Source organism: Silene latifolia, chromosome 11 (assembly GCF_048544455.1).
Source record: "Silene latifolia isolate original U9 population chromosome 11, ASM4854445v1, whole genome shotgun sequence".
In the NCBI taxonomy this organism is placed as follows: Eukaryota; Viridiplantae; Streptophyta; class Magnoliopsida; order Caryophyllales; family Caryophyllaceae; genus Silene; species Silene latifolia.
In genome coordinates, this window is record NC_133536.1 from 185,666,664 (window position 1) to 185,681,000 (window position 14,337).

A 14,337-nucleotide genomic window follows, 5' to 3' on the forward strand; every position below is an offset into this window, starting at 1 on the left:
AGACTTGCCCTGGTGTCCTCAACAAGCGAGCGGGCGATCGACTACGGTCGATATATATAGTCTACCGGGATCGGTATGGGTCGTTCGGGTTATGAGTTATGAGATGTGAGTTGAGATGGAGATGGAGGTGACGGAGGAGCATGCATCATACATATCATATTTTGTTGTTTCCTTGTTTTCCCTACTCAACCTCGTGGTTGACTCTGTGTATTCGTGAACACCTGTGACGACCCAATTATTGGCGAGCAGACTTGACAGGTTTAAGAGATAGAACGGGAGCTGGATGGGCGTGAGGCACTGGATCGGAAGACTTAGTAGCTAGATCACTATTTAGAAGACTTTCTGTGACACCCTTGATATTTAGCGTTATCTAATTACTTAAATGCGTAATTTCTACAGAAAAACTGGTAGGATATGTTTGTAAATGGTTCAACTAATCCAAAAACCTGCAATTTCAAAAATTTTCTAACTAAACCATTCACAACCAATTCCAACTCAAGAAGAGTGTCAGAAACCCTGCAACAACTGATAAACTAATTTACATACATAGCTTAAGACGCGGAAATATAAAGATACAACCCAAAAATAGAAAGGGAGACATATGTCCCTTCAAATTATATACAAACCAAAAGTGTAAAAGGTTTACTAATAAAATAGCCAAAACTAGGTCCAAGGTTCCTTGCTCACTAGCCGTCTGTGACCCCAAACAAAGCATCAACAACCTGTCAATCGCATTTTATACAAACACGAAAGCCACAATTCAGTGGGGAGTAACTTCGAGTCCTCCCAGCCACGAATCGTCAAAATTAATGTAACATGTAGTGTAACATGTAAACAATTTGATAAACCATTTACTTATCATGTATTCTAACAAATGACCCCTAAACTGACCCAACTAACTATCATGTGAATCATATAACAAATTGTAATCCAAACTCTATCAACCATAGCCGGCTTGCATCTCACCTTCTATGATTCATAGAATCATCAAACAAGAAAGGGCAATATATCAAAGACAGGCATAAGTTCTTAGCACCGTCAATAGTCACTTTGTAACTCAAGTCTATACCACGAGGTAGGGAAGGTAATCGAACCGGTATCTTGGCTCAGCGGTTACTATTAAGAAAACATGGCCAAGAGACAACACAACCCTAGCCTAAAATCACAGAGACTAGACATGCGGATACACACCACCGCACCCAAGACTCACAACTTTTTTTAAAACAAAGTGAAGTGAGTACCCTAAGGACACCACCGAAGGGTCGGCTAGTACTTAAGCCGACCCCATACTATCAAAATCGCACTGAGGTCATGCCCCAACTTGGATAAACATCCACTAGTCGAACACAAAGGCTATCAAGCAAAGGAACATATACTCGTCAGAGACTATAAAGACCTATCTATGATGAAGGCCGAAATACTCACCTAGGACCTAGTCACAAATAGTCCCACTTGAATATTTTAGCCCACACCACCCAAAACTCACCACATAAGTCAAGTAAGACACCCACTTAACCTTAAGAGGGCAAAAAGTCCTACTTACCAACATAAATTCTAATATTCTATCATGTGAAAGCTATATAAATGTCTATTTACAAAGATACAATCCCAACAGTTCCTCAATAAGAATTCAATACCAATTTCCAATCCTAGCAATTATAACAATATAAAAGCTTTAGGGGAAACTAGGGCCATTACTACAAAATAAGAAGCTATTTAAACTCAACTAACTAAATAAGAAACTATTTAAATTCAACTAATTACACATGTGAAATAGAGATATAATAAATGGCCTAAAACAAGAAAAAGGCCGATTATCTAATTCATTCAACCGAATTTTTACCCGCAACCCCACCTGCGGCGACAGTGCGGTCAAATTGCGGCTGACCAATCACTCAATTAACTGACATCGCATCAGTCAAAGGGACTAAGGCTCAGTTTTCGGCACACTCAACAAAACATTTCAATTATAGCTATAAAATTCATTTTGAGCCTATTAATTACCATTTCATTTTGTAAATTATCCTAACATGTGATAATTGTCAATATAACATAATTTTTCTACCATTAGCATAACTTTTATGATTCTCTTAACAAATTTAACCATGTATACTCATTCTAACTATATCCATGATGAACTTAAAATGACGGACAAAGCATGGAAAACCGCGAAACAAGCAACGGACCGACCCGGGCCAACCCCAAGACCGTCCGGGCTGCCGTGGGCTGCCGGCTGCTGTTGCCGCATTTCGCACTTTCTTCTCTTTTTTTTTTTCATTTTTATACATTATAAGACCGTCTGAAAATTAATTAATCGTCCCCAATTCAATTTTGATAATTTAAACTACCAAAAGGCACAAATTAAGCTTGCATGCAACTAAGTTTAACATGTGAAAAATTACTACCCAAACAAAAATTCACCAAACATACAAAAATCAAAAACATGTGACGATAATTCGTCGAGTAGCTCGAAATATGTTACCTTAAGCTAGAAAATGAGCAATTAGTCCTCAAAACCGAAACCCTAACCACAACTAACCGCTATCCTCTACAATATACGAGTCCCCGAACTCGTCTTCCAATCCTTCACCTAATTTAACAATAAAAAACACAAAAATTAAGCACAAAACCGAAATCACCGAAATTTGGTCTTAAAAGAACTTAATTAAAATTGAAATTAGAACATACTAAGTTGTAGATCGTGGCGAGGGGATTCCGGAAAGGTAAATTTCGCGAAAAACGGACAAGAAACGAAGATTTTATGGCGATTTTAGGCTTGATTTTATATAAATGGTGTTTTGGGTTGAATTTGTGAGATGTTGATGATGATGATGGAACAAAATCAGAAAAAAAAAGAAAGAAAAGAAAAGGGGTGTGCCGTGTAAGAGGAAAAGAAAGGAGAAAAAGTACGTGCGGGATTTTTAGTCGGGATTTTTAACGAGTCGGTTTTGACTCGTTTCAAAAATAATTAAATCCGTAAGTCAAATGCAAATTCCGTCAAGTCCAAAGTCTTTAAACACGAGATTACAATAAAATTGAGTATTCATTCGACCCATTTCCAAATTCGTTTACCCAACGTTCAAACGAATTGTCATTTCCCCCCGATACGCCCTTTTTTCGAAATAAAAGATTTTACACGGTTTAAACTATTTTTAAACATTTCCAAACTATCAAAATAAATACTTTTCTTCAAAATATAATAAAATTATATTTCTTTGAATTATTTTTACTTTAAATACATTATTGTCAAATTTTACTTGATTAATTAATTATTTTCGAAACATATTAACGGTCCGAAATTTACGGGGCGTTACAATCACCCCTCCTTTCAAAAAGTTTCGCCCTCGAAACTTAGAAGGAGAAGTTATAGTTATAAGAAAATATAGGTATCTTTTCAATGAAACGGTGATACTCTTGTTGATCAGACAAGAACATCCATATTCATATCAAGATATAAAAATATTTCTACACCAATAAATGAGAAAATCCATTATTGGGACGTCTCCAACAACGAGATTTAACATTCACTAATGTTAAAACCATTGAAAATCATAAAAGCCTTTTCAACCTTTTAGTTTAAAATTCTATAGTAAGAATACTATTTTTACTAAATATGATTATACAAGGCTTAGAAACTCGGAACAAAAGTAAGAAAAAGGAATACCTTACGGAAATAAATCAAAATTTCATTTTCAAATCCTTAAAAATAGGTTAGGTTTGCAGAAGTGACATAAACTTTCAAGAATGAATCGAAACTGGTAGCTTGAAATATTTAGAAATTCCCCGAAGTGAAAAGTAACTTAGACCTCATAGGAGCAGGTATGCTAAAAGGATTCAAGCTTAACTAATCAAAAAAAACTATGATGAATTTTATGGGGTAAGAATTGAAGTCATAATTACAAGGATGTCAAAGATAGAGTTTCATAGGTTACCAACATCAAACTTACGAGAGGAGTATGATGATGTAAGGAAGAGAGATATGAGTGGTAACGCTCATGATCAAGGAAGAAGGGAGATTAGACACCAAGGAAACGCCAGACACTCATATCTCCAATAACAACATCACTCCCAAGAGTCTCCTCAATCGCTTATGTTACTTCTTCCTAACATATTCCCTGGAACAAGATATTTCACTATAAGTGTCATCTCAACGCTCCAAATTCTCAAACATCCCGAAACAACTTTCACAAGCCTAAGGTCAAGACTTCCAACAAAGCTGTATTTGTATCCCACTAGTGTCAACTATGGGTTCCTCAAAAAGTAAACCTTCAATCAAGAGTCCCAATACCATGCTCTAAACTCCAAGAGAAGGTTCCTCAAAAATTCCACAAGGTTCTCATTTCAAAACAAGGTAGTAACATACCAACCTCAAATTATGAAAAATCAATAGGATCTCAAGTTTCTCTATCCTTTTACTTATTAAGGATTCTCAAAAGCGAACTACACCTCCAACATTGTCTCATCATGTCAAGCACTCAATGCGACCTCAAGGTCTATAAAACTATAGGATTAACAAATTCTTCTCAACACTAAGTCTCTCTAAACTCAAGAACTCTCAAGAGTCAACTACAATGCCAAATCACATCACCAAACCATTCTGGTCATCAACATCCCCAAGGAGTATTCTTTCAAATTTGATATCCTAAACTTACTTACCATTAAATTCTCAAGGTACAAGGTCATAATTGTAACAACACTTTATCACCTCAGAGTTTCTAAACCATAAATTGAAATTAGGTTCCTTAGCCTAACAATTGGTGTCATCCATACCATTACCCTTTCTAGTTACCAAAACAAGTGCTAAGACTTCCCAACAATGTAGCTTACTCTCACTCTCATAACATACTTCAAGTAGTAATCAATATCACCCTCTAAAACCAACAAATAATCCCACATTTAACATTTCCCACATGATAACATATACACTATCAAACCCTGATATCCAAAATGATTATGGAAGCCCAACCCAAACTCGGCTACTTAGTCAAACCTATATCCTCAAATCACATCTTACAAACTCTATAAACATGGTCAACAGGGTACCAACTATACTAAGGAGGTAAGGAGTGATAACGGAATAGAGTAATAAAAAACATTTCGAAGGGTACATGCATCTGACAAGTTAGGAAACTAAGGAGTCAGACCGTAAAGACAACGGTTGACAAAAATAAGAGGTATTCGAGTTAAGAAGATATCTCGGGAAAGAAGAAGATACGTAAAATTTAGCATAAAGACAAGGTTCAACGATCGTTAAAGAGAAGGAAAGGAGAATAGAAGCGGCACAATGAAAGGGTTACCGCTTACTAAACACTCATCAAAGCTTATGATCGATATGATAAGGTTACTTCACTAAGGTGCTCAACAAAGCCCTAAATGTCTACTACATCGTAGGACTAACAAGGATTCCACAATGGTAAGTATTCCTCAACTCAATTGATTCTAAGAGCCAAAATCAATTCACCACACAAATTCATTTGTTACCATCCATGTCCCAAAGTATCTCCTTTACAATTCTCGTCATTGAACTTCACTTACTATGTCATCTCCAAGTACCCCCATCATCACACCACTTAATGCTTCTAGTTTCCGATACCATAAATTGGAATCACATCCTTGAACTCACGAACTATATCGAACAACATTCCACCAAAATTCCCAAATTCAGATATGTTTTATAAGGTCAACAAGGGCTACTCTATACTAGATTTGATCAACTTAAAAGGTTTAACAAACTAACTAATTCCGAAGTACAATACCAATCCATTAATCAACATCAATGTCCTATTGTATTCCTTTCAAGGCCCACAAGGATTAGGGCTAACTATCATATCTTTAATTCTCCACAAGAAATATCGAGACTCTCAAATGGAGTAGCTTAGGTTCATTCCATCCTATGTTCTAAGTTAGTACCCATACTGAATCATCTATAACAAACAAGCTCTCTATAGACATAAATCCCAAGGTATTTTCTGAACTCACTAAACTCTCACATTAAGCACAACTAACAAGATTAACCAAAGGATCCCAAGTTATATTCTCCTATACCACTCAAACCTTAACCAATCAATTTCTCAACTCGTTCACGCCCTCCAAAGTTACATTCTCTCAAAACTGGGTTCTCTTGGACAAGGGAACTATCTGCGTATAAAAGGAAAGTGTCCACATGGACTTTATTATAAGAAGAAGACGAACCTAAGATGAAACGGAAGAAAGAATTGAAAGGTAGTTACCTAGGCAAGATAAGAGGAATTTGAAAGACGAATGACCAACGAAAATGGAAGATTAAGGTAAGATACACTGAATACGAAAAGAAATATCAAGAAAGTGGAAGCATTCTACATTTGGCATAACCAACCTTTAGTGGCACCAAAACTAATAACTAACAATCAACAAACCTAACAATTAGCAATCACAAACAGACTACCACATAAAATCCTAATTCTACCCATCCTACCCTTCTCTCAAGTTTATTATTTTAAGGTCAAGTGATTTCTAAGTGGGGTGCACAAACGTGCATCGGGAGCAATAGGCTCGATACCAACCGTGACACCCTTGATATTTAGCGTTATCTAATTACTTAAATGCGTAATTTCTACGAAAAAAAATGGTAGGATATGTTTGTAAATGGTTCAACTAATCCAAAAACCTGCAATTTCAAAAATTTTCTAACTAAACCATTCACAACCAATTCCAACTCAAGAAGAGTGTCAGAAACCCTGCAACAACTGATAAACTAATTTACATACATAGCTTAAGACGCAGAAATATAAAGATACAACCCAAAAATAGAAAGGGAGACATATGTCCCTTCAAATTATATACAAACCAAAAGTGTAAAAGGTTTACTAATAAAATAGCCAAAACTAGGTCCAAGGTTCCTTGCTCACTAGCCGTCTGTGACCCCAACAAAGCATCATCAACCCGTCAATCGCATTTTATACAAACACGAAAGCCACAATTCAGTGGGGAGTAACTTCGAGTCCTCCCAGCCACGAATCGTCAAAATTAATGTAACATGTAGTGTAACATGTAAACAATTTGATAAACCATTTACTTATCATGTATTCTAACAAATGACCCCTAAACTGACCCAACTAACTATCATGTGAATCATATAACAAATTGTAATCCAAACTCTATCAACCATAGCCGGCTTGCATCTCACCTTCTATGATTCATAGAATCATCAAACAAGAAAGGGCAATATATCAAAGACAGGCATAAGTTCTTAGCACCGTCAATAGTCACTTTGTAACTCAAGTCTATACCACGAGGTAGGGAAGGTAATCGAACCGGTATCTTGGCTCAGCGGTTACTATTAAGAAAACATGGCCAAGAGACAACACAACCCTAGCCTAAAATCTGCGCAGACCTAGACATGCGGATACACACCACCGCACCCAAGACTCACAACTTTTTTAAAACAAAGTGAAGTGAGTACCCTAAGGACACCACCGAAGGGTCGGCTAGTACTTAAGCCGACCCCATACTATCAAAATCGACTGAGGTCATGCCCCAACTTGGATAAACATCCACTAGTCAGGAACACAAAGGCTATCAAGCGGTGAACATATACTCGTCAGAGACTATAAAGACCTATCTATGATGAAGGCCGAAATACTCACCTAGGACCTAGTCACAAATAGTCCCACTTGAATATTTTAGCCCACACCACCCAAAACTCACCACATAAGTCAAGTAAGACACCCACTTAACCTTAAGAGGGCAAAAAGTCCTACTTACCAACATAAATTCTAATATTCTATCATGTGAAAGCTATATAAATGTCTATTTACAGCATACAATCCCAACAGTTCCTCAATAAGAATTCAATACCAATTTCCAATCCTAGCAATTATAACAATATAAAAGCTTTAGGGGAAACTAGGGCCATTACTACAAAATAAGAAGCTATTTAAACTCAACTAACTAAATAAGAAACTATTTAAATTCAACTAATTACACATGTGAAATAGAGATATAATAAATGGCCTAAAACAAGAAAAAGGCCGATTATCTAATTCATTCAACCGAATTTTTACCCGCAACCCCACCTGCGACAGTGCACGGGTCAAATTGGGTGACCAATCACTCAATTAACGACATCGCATCGATCAAAGGGACTAAGGCTCGGTTTTCGGACACTCAACAAAACATTTCAATTATAGCTATAAAATTCATTTTGAGCCTATTAATTACCATTTCATTTTGTAAATTATCCTAACATGTGATAATTGTCAATATAACATAATTTTTCTACCATTAGCATAACTTTTATGATTCTCTTAACAAATTTAACCATGTATACTCATTCTAACTATATCCATGATGAACTTAAAATGACGGACAAAGCATGGAAAACCGCGAAACAAGCAACGGACCGACCCGGGCCAACCCCAAGACCGTCCGGGCTGCCGTGGGCCTGCCGGCTGCTGCTGCGGCCATTTGCTGCCGCACCATTTCTTCTCTTTTTTTTTTCATTTTTATACATTATAAGACCGTCTGAAAATTAATTAATCGTCCCCAATTCAATTTTGATAATTTAAACTACCAAAAGGCACAAATTAAGCTTGCATGCAACTAAGTTTAACATGTGAAAAATTACTACCCAAACAAAAATTCACCAAACATACAAAAATCAAAAACATGTGACGATAATTCGTCGAGTAGCTCGAAATATGTTACCTTAAGCTAGAAAATGAGCAATTAGTCCTCAAAACCGAAACCCTAACCACAACTAACCGCTATCCTCTACAATATACGAGTCCCCGAACTCGTCTTCCAATCCTTCACCTAATTTAACAATAAAAAACACAAAAATTAAGCACAAAACCGAAATCACCGAAATTTGGTCTTAAAAGAACTTAATTAAAATTGAAATTAGAACATACTAAGTTGTAGATCGTGGCGAGGGGATTCCGGAAAGGTAAATTTCGCGAAAAACGGACAAGAAACGAAGATTTTATGGCGATTTTAGGCTTGATTTTATATAAATGGTGTTTTGGGTTGAATTTGTGAGATGTTGATGATGATGATGGAACAAAATCAGAAAAAAAAAGAAAGAAAAGAAAAGGGGTGTGCCGTGTAAGAGGAAAAGAAAGGAGAAAAAGTACGTGCGGGATTTTTAGTCGGGATTTTTAACGAGTCGGTTTTGACTCGTTTCAAAAATAATTAAATCCGTAAGTCAAATGCAAATTCCGTCAAGTCCAAAGTCTTTAAACACGAGATTACAATAAAATTGAGTATTCATTCGACCCATTTCCAAATTCGTTTACCCAACGTTCAAACGAATTGTCATTTTCCCCCCGATACGCCCTTTTTTCGAAATAAAAGATTTTACACGGTTTAAACTATTTTTAAACATTTCCAAACTATCAAAATAAATACTTTTCTTCAAAATATAATAAAATTATATTTCTTTGAATTATTTTTACTTTAAATACATTATTGTCAAATTTTACTTGATTAATTAATTATTTTCGAAACATATTAACGGTCCGAAATTTACGGGGCGTTACACTTTCACTTTTATTCATGTTAATTCTTGTAATTTGATGTAAAAGAAGTTTTGTTATAATTAAGTTAAAGTATTCATATAATTTGCCTTGGAGTTTAATTTGTTATTCACTACCTCGGGAAACCGAGTTGGTAACAGTCCGGTTTATTAGGGAATGTCTTGCCTAAGGCTCCTTCATAAACCGGGGTGTTACAGCTTTAGCTGGTAGTTGGCTCCTAATTCTTCATAAAATTATCTTTCAGGCCTCGAAATGCGCACCAAGCTCGTTCCTTGTGTAAGTACTTCATGTCAAATGCAATGCAAGGTACTCGTGGACGAATTTAGCTCAATATCTACTCATTTTCGCATAAATCTGCAATATTACATAAAAATACGAAAGTAGACGAAATGGGGCAAATAATAGCATAAACTACATAATTGAGCTCTGAAATGCGTGTAAAATGGGGTGTAAAACATCATATTTAAGACACGCATCAAGCCTAGTGTGCAATTCTTTGGGAAATTAACGGTATGAGGTAAATTTTTGGTTTTCTAGAGATACGAAAGGGAGACACGACTAATTGAAGAGTAACTGTTAGTGTGTGGATTTGAGGGTGACAAGGGGAATGAGAAGCAAGATGAGAGAGGATAAATGATAAGAAGAATGATAAGATATTGATATGAATTAAGGGAATTAGAGTTGTGGAGCTATGGAAAGACAAACAAATTACTAAAGAGTTAGGTAGAAAAAGAAAGGAGATGAATTATTAATTGGTATTATTGAATAAAAAGGGGGAAATGAGGATGGAAGTAAGTTGAGAGAATGTTGAACGGAGTTAGGGAGCATGAAGGTAGAAAATTATGGAAATGTACGATAGCCTCACTAGAGGGTGTGAGTTAGTGGTTATATAGGAGAGTAGGACGACGTGTTAGCCGTGAGTTTCGAGGTATTTAATGGAATGAGAAGTTTGTAGAGTGTTTGCACGATCCGAGATTTTGATGGAGAGTTAGGTAACGATATGATAAAGGATAGAATTGGGAATAATGTTGAGGTAGATTTTATTGATGGATTTTTGATGTTCGTTATTTGGGATGATAACCAAAGAGAGGAAACGGATTGTTATATTAATAAGTGATAGTGAGAGAGTAGTTGCATGGGAGATGGTGGTGTCATAATGTTGTCTAGTGGTTAACGATAAGGTTAAATAAGGAAGTTAGTCGTTCTAAAAAGGTTGTTTTTGTGGAGACTGATTAGTATGTATGGGTGTGACGGAGTATAAGATGTGGATATATATTAGGTGGTCACTCGTAGTTGGGTACAAATGTCATGTTACGTTCGTCGGGTGGTGATAATTGTGTGTATGAGAGGATATGTTCTAAAGGGCACCTGAGATAAGTCCGGATGGGAGATATTCATTACCAAGTGGTAACTTACGTAATCAGGATTGACTAGTTACATTTGATTATGGGTCCTTGTTATGTGTAGATGTTTGTGTGAGGTTCTGACCTCACGAGTCATAGTATGGATAATATTCATAAGGTTGGTGTCTGTGATTCCGTGTAATATGCTGCGTCATGATCTAGTAGAGCAGTTTTAAGAAAGTTCTGTGGTCAAGGAAGTTGTGCTCAGTCAGTGTTATGAGATTGTAAAAGTTGTGATGACTATCGATATGGTTGTTGTGTCTCGAGTGGCGATCTGAGCACGGTAATTCGAGTGGTGATACGAGTATTTTCATGGTGATACGAGTATTTTCGTGGTGTCATATAAACCGTTGTTTTGTTTCTCGGTGTTTCTTACCAGTGTCGGTATGGGTATGGTTCTGTTGGTTTTTATAGAGTATGATATGAAAGAGAGTTGGGTATTGTTCTGTTGTTGTCATGGTATAGTAATAAGCTGTTAAAGGGACACAGTTGTGAGAGGTTGTGGAGTACTTTTGATCTCGTTTTAGATGAGACGTTGGTGGACATAGTTGTGGCAAGAGAATTGCGGAGCATGTGTGGTATTGGACTGGAACTACGTGTGGTTTAACACCTTTTCTTGGGATAGCGAGCACGGAGTTTTGGGACTTAGCATCATGTCAAGTTAAGGGTGAGTTTTGTGGTAATAAAGGAAATGAACTTGAGAAGCTAATGTAGGTATGTGTAACACTTGAGGATTGTGAGATATGATTGTGGAGGTGAGTGTATATGTATATAGGAGTATGTCGTTTTGCGGTAATGTGGAGGAGATGGAGGAATGGTGATACTAAGGATTTTATGTTATATGTTATGTGAGTACAGAATAATTGGAGGTACGAGAATTGTGAGAGAAAGAGAGCCCTGGATATAGGAATGGTTGTAGGTCTTGAGGTTATAGTGGGTGATCGTTGACATGCGATGGTAATGAGGCTTATGGGAGGTATAGCAAAGGACCTAGTATTAGTGAATTACGAGGACGTAACATGTATCTTAAGAGAAGTAGGATGCAACAAAGAGAGTTTGATGGTTGTACATGTTATAGTATAATTGGAAGTTTGAGTGTTGGTGTAGAGTAAAGGATGGATTTGTGTTGGGGTTAATTTTATTACAGGTAATGGCAATGCTTGTAGTAGTATGATGTTTACGAGTGTGAGTAAACTTCGAGGACGAAGTTTGTTTTTAGGGAGATGTAATGTGATACTATGTCTTTCTATGTGGTTATTTGGATTTCCATTAGTAATTACTACTTCAATCAATGCGGTAACATGTTTATTATATTGAATGATAACTTCCGTGTGTGGTCGAACTATAGTTGTATATGTTGTTTATATGTTTTATTTAGAATTGTATAGCTGCATATGTTGTTTATATGTTTTATTATGAATTGTATTTGTATGGAAGGACCGTGATATCGCGTGGCTTGCGTGGTTTTATATGAGTTTGGTTACGGGTACGTAACCTTCTTTTATGGGGGATAAAATGTGACAACCAGAGTTTACTCAAGTCTATATGAATTAGCATATATTTTACTAGTTATGCATATGAGTATGAGTTATATTGTGTTAATTATATGTGATGTTGGGTGTCGTTGGTTGTAGTTGGTGCGAACTTCGGGGACTAAGTTCTTTTTAAGGAGGGAAGACTATAATACTCCGTATTTTAGTGGGAGTACTCGGTCGAGTACTTGGTTGGTACTCGGCCGAGTGTGTGTTACTCGGCCGAGTGCACTTGACCGAGTAAACCGGTTCAGCGAGTTAGACGGTTTAATTTATGTTTTGGCCAAGGTTTTTTTTAACAGTTGAGTCATTTCTAATTTCATTTTATCATTTATAAAACCATTTCTAAACCTAGAGAGAGGGAGAGGAAGAAGAATTGTCGAGCCTTTCATTTGATTGAAGATTTCTCACCGATTTCAACCTAATTCGATTTCCCTGTTTGTAAGTCGATTTCATTCCATTGTTTATACTATTTTAAATCTTCATCTTCGAAAAGTTTGAAAAGAGAGTCCTGTTTATTTGATGTCTAGTTTATGCACTTAAAATCTCGTAGTCAAATTCTTTATGGTTTGTCCTAGGTGATTTATTTATGAACATGTCGCTGAAAAGTCCGCGAATCTGATTTGGTTTTGGAAAATGATTTAAAACCCTAATTTATATGTCGATTCAGTTATGGGGCTTTTTCATACATCATCTTTATATAGTCTAGATGACAATAGGATTTGAAATTACTGAAAAATAATGTTTTAAACTCGTTTTATGAATCAATACTTTTTATGCGACGGTTTCTGTCAGTTTTTGGAAATCAGTCTGAAAACCCTTGATAAGTTTGGAATTTGAGAAAACCACGTTAGATATAATTTGTAGCTAAGACTCATGGGGTTCCAATTCAATTGGCTTTGCATCAATTCGAATTTTCTGGAATTAGTTATGCATTTTATACCGAGTCTGCCATGTGCTGGAAAATCAGGAAAAGTCATGTTTGTTCTTTAAGTTGATATTCCTATTAAGTTATGATGAGTCTAGGTTATGTGCATGATTAATTGATTGAGTAGGTGGTAATTATACATAATTATGTTATGTAGGTGATGGATATGTGAAGGATCATAATGATTGCTTGTGTGTGCTTGGATTGCGAAAAGGTAGGGTTTCTCCTACTCAGTACTGTTAATTGATTGAGATTATAATTGTTGTTATCTGCTGATCATCGGAGGTTGGGTGTTGTGGTGACGGTATTGGTGTGGTTGTGCTGTGACGGTTGTGGTGTTGTGACAGCTATGATGCTGTGTGTGTGATTGTGGTGGAGTCACTTGCGAGAGTGGCTTCACACCCTAGTTCGCCCTCCGTGGAACCCGTCACGGGAGGGGATGTGCACATTAAGGGACATGGATTGTTAGTCGCTCGTTGATGAGCTGGACTAGGTGGGGATGGGCTGCGGTCACCCATCGGCGGCGAGGATTACCTTTGCGATGGGTAATCTGGCAGGGCTACACACTTCGGTGTGTAGTCGGTTACTGTGTGAGATCGGGAGACCGGGGATGGAGGATAATCAGCTGGTTGTATTGTTTGTTGTCTTATATTGATTGAACGGTACTGACCCCGTTGTTGTTGTTTTGTAAAACCTGCGGTGATCTATTCGGGGATGGTGAGCAGATTATGACAGGTAATGCAGATGTGTAGCTTTGAGACAGTCATGGGGAGTCATCACTTCGAGTCTAGCTTCCGCTGTTACGAGTTTAGCCGTCTTTGATTTCAGTTGTATTGAGTTTCTTACACTTTTATTTTGAGTTGGGCTGAGATTATGTAATCGTTAAACTCTTCATACTTTAATAAAGTTGTTTGGATTGTTGCATTTGATATACTAACCTTAGGCAACCGAGATGATAA

The 14,337-nt window shown here is 36.7% G+C and overlaps 1 long non-coding RNA gene across 1 annotated transcript; it reads right to left on the reverse strand.

Moving 5' to 3' along the window:
* Positions 1 to 526: 526 nt before the first annotated feature.
* LOC141615231 (uncharacterized) lies at positions 527 to 2,867 on the reverse strand. Its single transcript, XR_012529732.1, has 3 exons — positions 2,689 to 2,867; positions 2,483 to 2,590; positions 527 to 722 (listed from the first exon to the last, which is right to left on the reverse strand). It is a non-coding gene; the product is annotated as an uncharacterized LOC141615231 (long non-coding RNA).
* Between the last annotated feature and the right edge of the window lie 11,470 nt (positions 2,868 to 14,337).